Raw genomic sequence first — 8,434 nt, 5'->3', positions numbered from 1 at the left:
ATGTTTAGAGATCCAGGCGAGCAAAATTGGCTTAATGTTCCAGGTAGAAGGAAAGATTTGATAGAGTTAGCCTACCTAATCTACTGTCCATGGGGTATGGTGCTGGAGAAGACTCCTGCAAGTCCCTTTTACTGCAAGACGTTCAAACTGGTCAGTCCTAGAAGAGATCAACCCCGACTGCTCTTTAGAAGGTCAGATCCTGAAGTTGAAACTCAAGGACTTTGGCCACCTAATGAGAAGGAAGGACTCACTGGAGAAGGGCCTAATGGTGGGAAAGATGGAGGGCAAGAGAAGAAGGGGACGGCAGAGAATGAGATGGCTGGATGGAGTCACTGAAGCAATAGGCGTGAGCTTAAATGGACTCCAGAAGATGGTAGAGGACAGGAAGACCTGGAGGAACGTTGTCCATGGGGTCGCGATGGGTCGGACACGACTTCGAAATTAACAACAATAACAACAACCTAATCTGCAGAATGCCAGCGCAGCAGGAGGTGGCGGTAAGCAGAGATGGAAACATGTCCCTTTTTTCTGCCCTCTCGTGGCCAGTCGGATTTTGGCAGCCCAAAGATTAACCCCAGGGAAAAAAAACTGCAAAAATCTGGAATGTTCAATTTTATTTTATTTTTTTAAAAAAGACTAAAATAAAGAATTAAACCTATACCACAATATATAAAAGGGTTAAAATTTTAGATTTATTTCACTGGTAAGTGACTATAATCCTAGACTGCTGTATGATCGTTATTAAGATATTAAAATAATGTAATCATTGTTTAAATGTTAGATGGTTTACAAAGGTGTTCTAGATGGACCTAATAAAAATCAGATTATTGTGCACACAAGCTAAGATGTAATAAAAAATCCAGTTGCTGTACACATGGCTAACTAAATTGGTGTCTAGAAGAGTGTTTCTCAACCTCTGCACTTTTAAGATATTACCCTTCTCTCACTTTCAATGTTCTCATGATTTCAAGGAAACAGTATTTTAAAACTACAATAGTATTTTAAAACCTGAACAATTTTTCGAAAGGTTTTGCACCATAACATTTCCCTTCTATTACCAGGAGATGGCAATGTGAGGCCAGAGATTAATTTTCTTTTAGTTTGAGGGCAATGAAAAGGAATCCAACTGCAGATAAAACTCTTTAGATATGTGTAGGAATTAGTTCGGGCAGTAGATGCCATCAACTAAAATATATTTTGTACCTATTTCATTCCTTCCACCTTTAAGAGGTTTCTTGAGAATAAAAACAAGTGAAGGCTTTAGGAATATGTAAATGCATTTTTGTCTCCCTTGGATGCACAAAGTAGATATACCCTTTAAATTTAAAAGAATATAGCACTACTAGTCCTCAGCGTTCTAAGTCAACTTTTGTATTCTTTTCAGAGCTTGTTCTCAATCATATGCACTTCATATATATATACACACATATACACACATATATATACACACACCAATATTTCAAAAGCAGGGAGGGAAAAAAACAGGCCAAAGATGGCAACAAGCCTTCTTTAAAAAGCACCTGGCCGGTCCGGCTGGCCCTTTTCCCTGTCCAGTTGCTACGAGGCGGCTGATCTTTCTGCAAAGAACTTCCCTTCCTTTCCTTTCCCCCGTCTTTGGCTTCCCAACATTCCGTCATTCAAGGGAACACAGCATGTTCAGAGCTGACTGCCCAAAGGAAGCCATTACTTCTGCAAGTTGACTTTGGGGAGACGCTCGCTGGCAGGTGGGTGTCGTTTGAATGCCCCGCGCCCCCTCCTCCCCCCAAAAGGAGAGGATTATGTGCGGTGGCGGACGGAGGAGGATGCAACTTTGCTAAGGCAAAACACAAAAGCCTGCTTCATCTTAATGCATACCGCAATGTCGGCAGGCACCAAGTTCTGTTTTTTTTTTCCCTTTAAAAAAAGAAGAAAAGAAAGGGAAAGAGAGAATTGCCATTTCTTTGGCATTCAGGATGGGTCATCCTTCCGACCGGTTTTTGTAACCACTGCCTTTTTTACCATGGGTTTTTCAAAATCTCTTTTCCCCTTTCCCCCTTCTAATCACACCAACTTGCAAGGGAGCTCCAGTTAATGGGGGAGTGAGGGAACGGCAGAGGGGGTAGGGAGAAGACTTCTGGTGCTCTGGTGCAAATTTGTGTGCATGCAAAACTGATGTCACAAGATTGTCCTGAGTAAATTTAAACTATGGTAGTAGCAGTAGAATGATTATCATAATAGCTTGCCAAGGGAGGCCGTCTTTAAGTAAAGATATTCCAAGTAGGTTGATTCTATTCTGCTCTGCTCTACTTCTATTCTATTCTATTCTGTTCTGTTCTGTTCTGTTCTATTCTCTATTCTGTTCTGTTCTATTCCTATTCTATTCTCTATTCTATTCTGTTCTGTTCTGTTCTATTCCTATTCTATTCTCTATTCTATTCTGTTCTGTTCCTATTCTATTCTGTTGTATTTCTATTCTATTCTATTCTATTCTATTCTATTCTATTCTATTCTATTCTATTCTATTCTATTCTCTGTTCTGTTCTATTCCATTCCATTCTATTAATGATTATTCTATTCTATTCTATTAATGGTTATTCTATTCTATTCTATTCTATTCTATTCTATTCTATTCTATTCTATTCTATTCTATTCTATTCTATTCTATTCTATTCTATTCTATTCTATTCTTCTTTTTTACTTTACTCTATTCTACTCTCCTCTCCTCTCACATTTATTACTTTGGTAAATAACTAGCTAATTTCTCTTTCCCTTATAACAAAACCCCTGTGAGGTGAATCGCAGGTTGGAATACCACAAGCTTATAAAAGTATAATAAGTAAAAATAGTAAGAATATCCCCAACAGTGAATTTGAGGTCTTTAAGGAATTTAGAGGTCTTGCTTCATTTCCTCTTCAGACACATCTGCTGTCTTGTCCCAGTGTTCATAGGTAATCCTTAACTCACAACTATTTGTTTAGCAACTGCTTGAAATTACAACAGCACTGAAAAGAGTGACCTATGATAGGTCCTCGCACTCACAACAGCCTCAGGATGATTGTGGCAACCGGCTTGTGGATGGTTGCCGCATCCCAGGGTCACGTGATTGCCATTGGTGAGGTTTCCAGCTGGCTTCTGACAACAAAAGTCTATGGGGGAGACAGATTCGTTTAATGATCACATGATTCACTTAACAACCGGAAGGATTCATTTCACAGCCATGGCAAAAGCCATAAAATTGGAGTGATTCCCTTAACAATCAGCTCACTTAGCCCTGTGAATTCTGGTTTCATAAGTCAAGGACTACCGGTATGCTGTGAAGAAGTTTAATGAAGAGAAGGACGGGGGGGGGGGGACATGATAGCAGTCTTGCAGTATCTCAGGGGCTGCCCCAGAGAAGAGGGAGTCAAGCTATTCTCCAAAGCGCCTGACGGCAGGACCAGAAGCAACGGATGGAAACTAATCAAGGAGAGAAGCAACCTAGAACTAAGGAGAAACTTCCTGACAGTTAAAACAATTAACCAGTGGAACAACCTGCCTCCAGAAGCGGTGAATGCTCCAACACTGGAAGTTTTTAAGAAGAGCCTGGACAGTCATTTGTCTGAAATGGTGTAGGGTTACCTGCCTGAGCAGGGGGTTGGACTTGATGACCTCCAAGGTCCCTTCCAAGTTTATTATTATTATTATTATTATTAAGTTTCCCTCATGTCTGTTTCCATCCTGTATCTATCCTTGGATTCCAGCCTGGTCCACGTTAGCCCAACAGATGGTAAAAAAATAAGAAAGGCAGGATACAAATAAATAAAATGTCCTGGCCAGCCTTAAGAAAGCGTATTTTATTTTATTATTTCAAAAGGGACCTTTTTATAGCTAGATGACACACTATGAGCTGCTCTTCAAAAGGGAAAATAAACAACCGGGTCTATTTTTAAATTCCTAACCAAGTTTCACTGATTTCAGTGGGGACGTCCTTCAGCATCTGAGTGTACAAGTCACAGCGCAACTATTTTAATAGGAAATGAAAAAAGGAATTCATTTTTAAAAGCTCAAAAATCACAAAAAGCTATCCAAAGACTTTAAAGTAGCAGATTAAAATAAACCCAGCCGAGAGCAAGAACATTTAAATCCTGAACTCTGAAAAGGGTTCCACGGAAATAAATTAAATTCCTTTATCACAACCTCCTGCTAATTCACAGTAGCGTGCAGTTGCCTACCAACAATGCTTCATAATCAAGCTAAACTCCTTAAGAGCTTAATTTTCTGCAAGTAATGGAAGAATTTATTGCCATCCAGCACATGTTTCTGTATTTGAGAAATCAGAACAAGAGGGCAAAGAGGTGAGACTTAAAATTCCCAATCTCCTGGGCAAGCGGAGGGCCCCTGAGGGAAGATGCAAATATTTGCCAATAACACAGGAGTTAATAACTCACTGTCTAATGTAGGGGTGTCCAACTTTGGCTTTTTGCAGTCTGTGCCCTCCAGGGAGGTGCAAGCTCCAGCTTCTGAAGCTGTTGTTGCTTCCCACATTTTGTCCAATCGGTGTCCATCAGATGTGCTAGGCTGGGGTTGCCCAACCTTGACAGCTTTAAGATTTGTGGACCTCAGCTCCTAGAATTCCCCAGCCAGCCATGCTGGCTGAGGAATTCTGAGAGTTGTAGTCCACAAGTCTTCAAGCTTGGACGTCCCTGGTCTAATGGCTGCCTCTGAACTGGCACCTCCTTTTCAAGAAATCCATACTGTGAGACACGTGCTCTGAACTTTCTCCACAGAAAGAGAAACCTGGAAAAAAAAATGGGATCTCATCTATTTTGAATCCGGCCCTCACTCACTGCTTCTTTAAGTCCCACCCACCCCAGGACCCTTGAGACCTAAAAAAAATAAAGCTAAAATCTAATTGCCCACCCTGATTCCCAGTCTTTATTGAGATGATTGTCTTGATAGCTGAAGAACTGGGACCAAGAATTCAGCCTCACCAGGTTTCACCCCGCAGGTTCACATGCCAACGAGGGCTCCTTGCCAAGCCCTGGCATTCCTTCTCCTCTTGGCTGGTTCTGCTGCTTCCAGTTCATTTTGGCCTCTTCGGCACACAGAGGAGTGAGAAAGAGAGCAACAAATCTTTCCTCCATGCCTAAGGTTGCCTTCACCAGTCAGGTGGTCCTCCATGTATAGGTTGCCTTTCACGTCTCACCATGGCTTGTCAATCAGTCGTGGAGGACTCAGGTTCAGATGGGCCCAGAAGAAGACACAGCAGTGACAATGAGAGCAAAGAAGCCAACATCTTTAAAGGCCTGGAGATTAAAACACACGAGGAACGGTTGCAAGAACTGGGCCTGGCTAGTCCAGGGGTAGGCAACCTTGGCTCTTTTATGACTCGTAGACTTCCAACTCCCAGAATTCCTGAGCCGGCATGGCTCAGCTAGGAAACCTCTCCCTTTCCCCTCAGCATGGCTGGCTCAGGAATCCTGGGAGTTGAAGTCCACGAGTCATAAAAGAGCCAAGGTTGCCTACCCCTGGACTAGTCTAAAGAAAAGAAGGACTAGGGCTGACATGATAGCAACTGTTCCAGTGTTTGAGTGGCTGCCCCAAAGAAGAAGGGGTCAACTTATTTTCCAAAAGAACAGAGACAAGAAACAATGGATGGAAACTCATCAAGGAGAGAAGCAACCTGGAATTAAGGAGAAACTTCCTAACAGTGAGAACAATTCACCAGTGGAACGGCTTGCCTTCAGAAGTTGTGGGTGCTCCATCACTGGGAGGTTTTTAAGAAGACCCTGGACAGCTACTTGTCTGAAATGGTATAGGTCTCCTGATTGAGCAGGGGGTTGGACTAGAAGACCTCCAAGGTCCCTTCCAGTATTCTGATTATTATTATTATTATTATTATTATTATTATTATTATTATTATTATTATTATTATTATTATTATTATTATTATTATTATCTCAAGAAGGTATTTTGCACAGGAGCCCCAGAAGGACAAATGAACACTTTTCTGTCTTCTCTTCAGCTGTCCTTCCCACATTGCATGATCCTATTTGTTCAGTGGTGTAAGTCTGTACCAACCTCTCAGCAAATCAGATATTTTTCATTGCCTTCTTAAAATATGCATAATTACTTGAGTTTCCAAGACCTTGGGACCCCGTTGCTTTGCTCCAGAGCTTTTTCCTAGTTCCTCTCACCTTTTCTTAAAATGCAAATCAGGCAACACAGGTATTCAAGATTCGTTGGAAATAAGAACTTCCCAAATTTGGCGACCTGCATTTTCACGCTTCCAAGCTAAGATTCCCTTTGTTCTTTTAGCAGTCAGCTCATGTTGCTGATAACATATTCATCTGAGGCTCAATTGCAATTCCAGGATTTATCTCTTGATTTATGGCCAGGATTGTAATGAAGTCAGATTTCCCAAGTGGGCATCTGATTCGTTTCTCTTAAGCGAAGAACTCTGCGTTTGTTTCTTCTCAGTCTCCACGACGTTCAGTCCGCTTCTGCATCCTAACATGCTCATTCCGAAGTTTCTTTCTGCCTCCTCATCTTTGGTGGCATCTGCTTTGGTGGCATCTGACAATCTGATGCGCGTTCCTTCCATCTCTTCGACCGAGATGCCAAAGAGCACCAGTCCAGGGACCAATTTCTGTGGCATTTCACTTGCTCCCTTGCTCCAGTTCCAGGAAGGACCGTGGAGAGCACGCTTTTGAGCCAGGGGTGGGTCCTTTTAGTGCAGCGGTTCTCAACCTATGGGTCGCGATCCCATTTGGGGTCGACCAACCATTTCACGGGGGTCGCCAAGCAAGGCTGTCTGCCATTTTTTCCCCCTTTTCCGGCAGGTGCCTTACCTCCCTTGGGCTGGGCCAGCTGGTGGCCCAGCCGGTGGCCGGCCTGCTCCGTCTCTGCCGCTTGCCAGCTACGCCTCGGCCGGCGCAGGGGGCAGCACCACGCATGCGCGGCACTCCCGGGCAGGGAAAGTCTTCGACTTACGACCGGTTGGGTAGTCCTCGACTTACGACTGGTTTAGTCCTTGACTTACGACCAGTTGGGGGTCGCAGCATTAAAAAGGTTGAGAACCACTGTTTTAGTGGATGAGTCATGGTCTACCAACTGCATAATGGGGAGCTAATCTCAGTTTGGGAAACACATTGATTCAGACCAACAAATAACACTAGAGCGTCTCCCAAGTTCTCCAGAATCTTTCATTAGCCAGGAAGTCCCAAAGGTGCACTTCCCCCCAAAAGACAACTGGTTTTTTTTTTCTTTGAAAACGTTTTGCTTCTCATTCAAGAAGCATCTTCAGTTCTGAAGAACTGAACATCTGAACCTCCAAGAAGAAGAAACGTTTTAGATGAAAAGGGAAACGTTTGCAAAGAAAAAAAAAACAACACCCAAGAAAGTCCGGTTGCCTTTTGAAAAAAGCATCTTTGGGACAACCATGACCTGGAGGATGGAAATCTCTTATGTTAGACACCAGCCAGGAAGTTACCCCCTCAGCCCAAAAAAGACAAACAAGGGGGGGTGGAATGACTTATGTCGAATGTTTTGGTTTAATGTGGGGCATTTCTGCTCCTTCTCTAAACCCTCCTTCCTCTCTGCCAGCCCTTGCTTGATAAAGAATAATAGAAGAGAAGAGGAGTAAAGTAGAATAGAATAGAAAATAGAATAGAATATAGAATAGAATAAGAGTAAAATAGAATAGAATAGAATAGAAAATAGAATAGAATAGAATATAGAATAGAATAGAATAGAATAGAATATAGAATAGAATAGAATAGAATAGAATAGGGAATGCAATAGAATAGAATAGAATAGAATAGAATAAGAGTAAAGTAGAATAGAATAGAATAAGAGTAAAATAGAACAGAAAATAGAATAGAAAAGAATAGAATATAGAATAGAATAGAATAGGAGTAAAGTAGAAAATAGAATAGAATAGAAAATAGAATAGAATAGAATAGAGCTGGAAGGAACCTTGGAGGTCATCTAGTCCAACCCCTGCTCAAGCAGGAGAACCTACACCATTTCAGACAAATGCTTGTCCAGTCTCTTCTTAAAAACCTCCAGCGATGGAGCGCCCCAACGATTTCTGGAGGCGAGCCGGAGCTCTGGCGGACTCCAAAGCTCGCCCCTTCCTTTGGGGTCGGTCCTGACTCAAGTCCTGCCCAGCGCCCCTGCAAACGCCTCCCCCTCCCCGGTCGAGCTGAGGCCCCCCCCGCCCCCCGCCCGGCCTTTTGGACCGGAGCCTCCCAAAGCCGGCGCCCTCCCCCTCGGCAAAGGGCGCGGGGCTCTGCGCGCCGGGCAGGACAGGCTTCCCGGGAAGGTCCGGGCAAAGGAGGGGTCCCGGCCCGCGCCCCCTCTTCCAGGAGCCCCCCTCGTCCCCAAAGCTCCGCAGCCCCAGAGAGGGAGGGAGGCAGCCCCCCCCACCTCCGCCCCCCGCACAGCCAAAGTCCAGCAAAGGTCCCGTCCGCGG

This window comes from Crotalus tigris, unplaced genomic scaffold, assembly GCF_016545835.1.
Source record: "Crotalus tigris isolate CLP2741 ecotype Arizona unplaced genomic scaffold, ASM1654583v1 scf7180000024362.2655971311:6658466, whole genome shotgun sequence".
Classification (NCBI taxonomy): domain Eukaryota; kingdom Metazoa; phylum Chordata; class Lepidosauria; order Squamata; family Viperidae; genus Crotalus; species Crotalus tigris.
The sequence above is the reverse complement of the archived record's forward strand: the minus strand, read 5'-3'. Positions refer to the sequence as shown.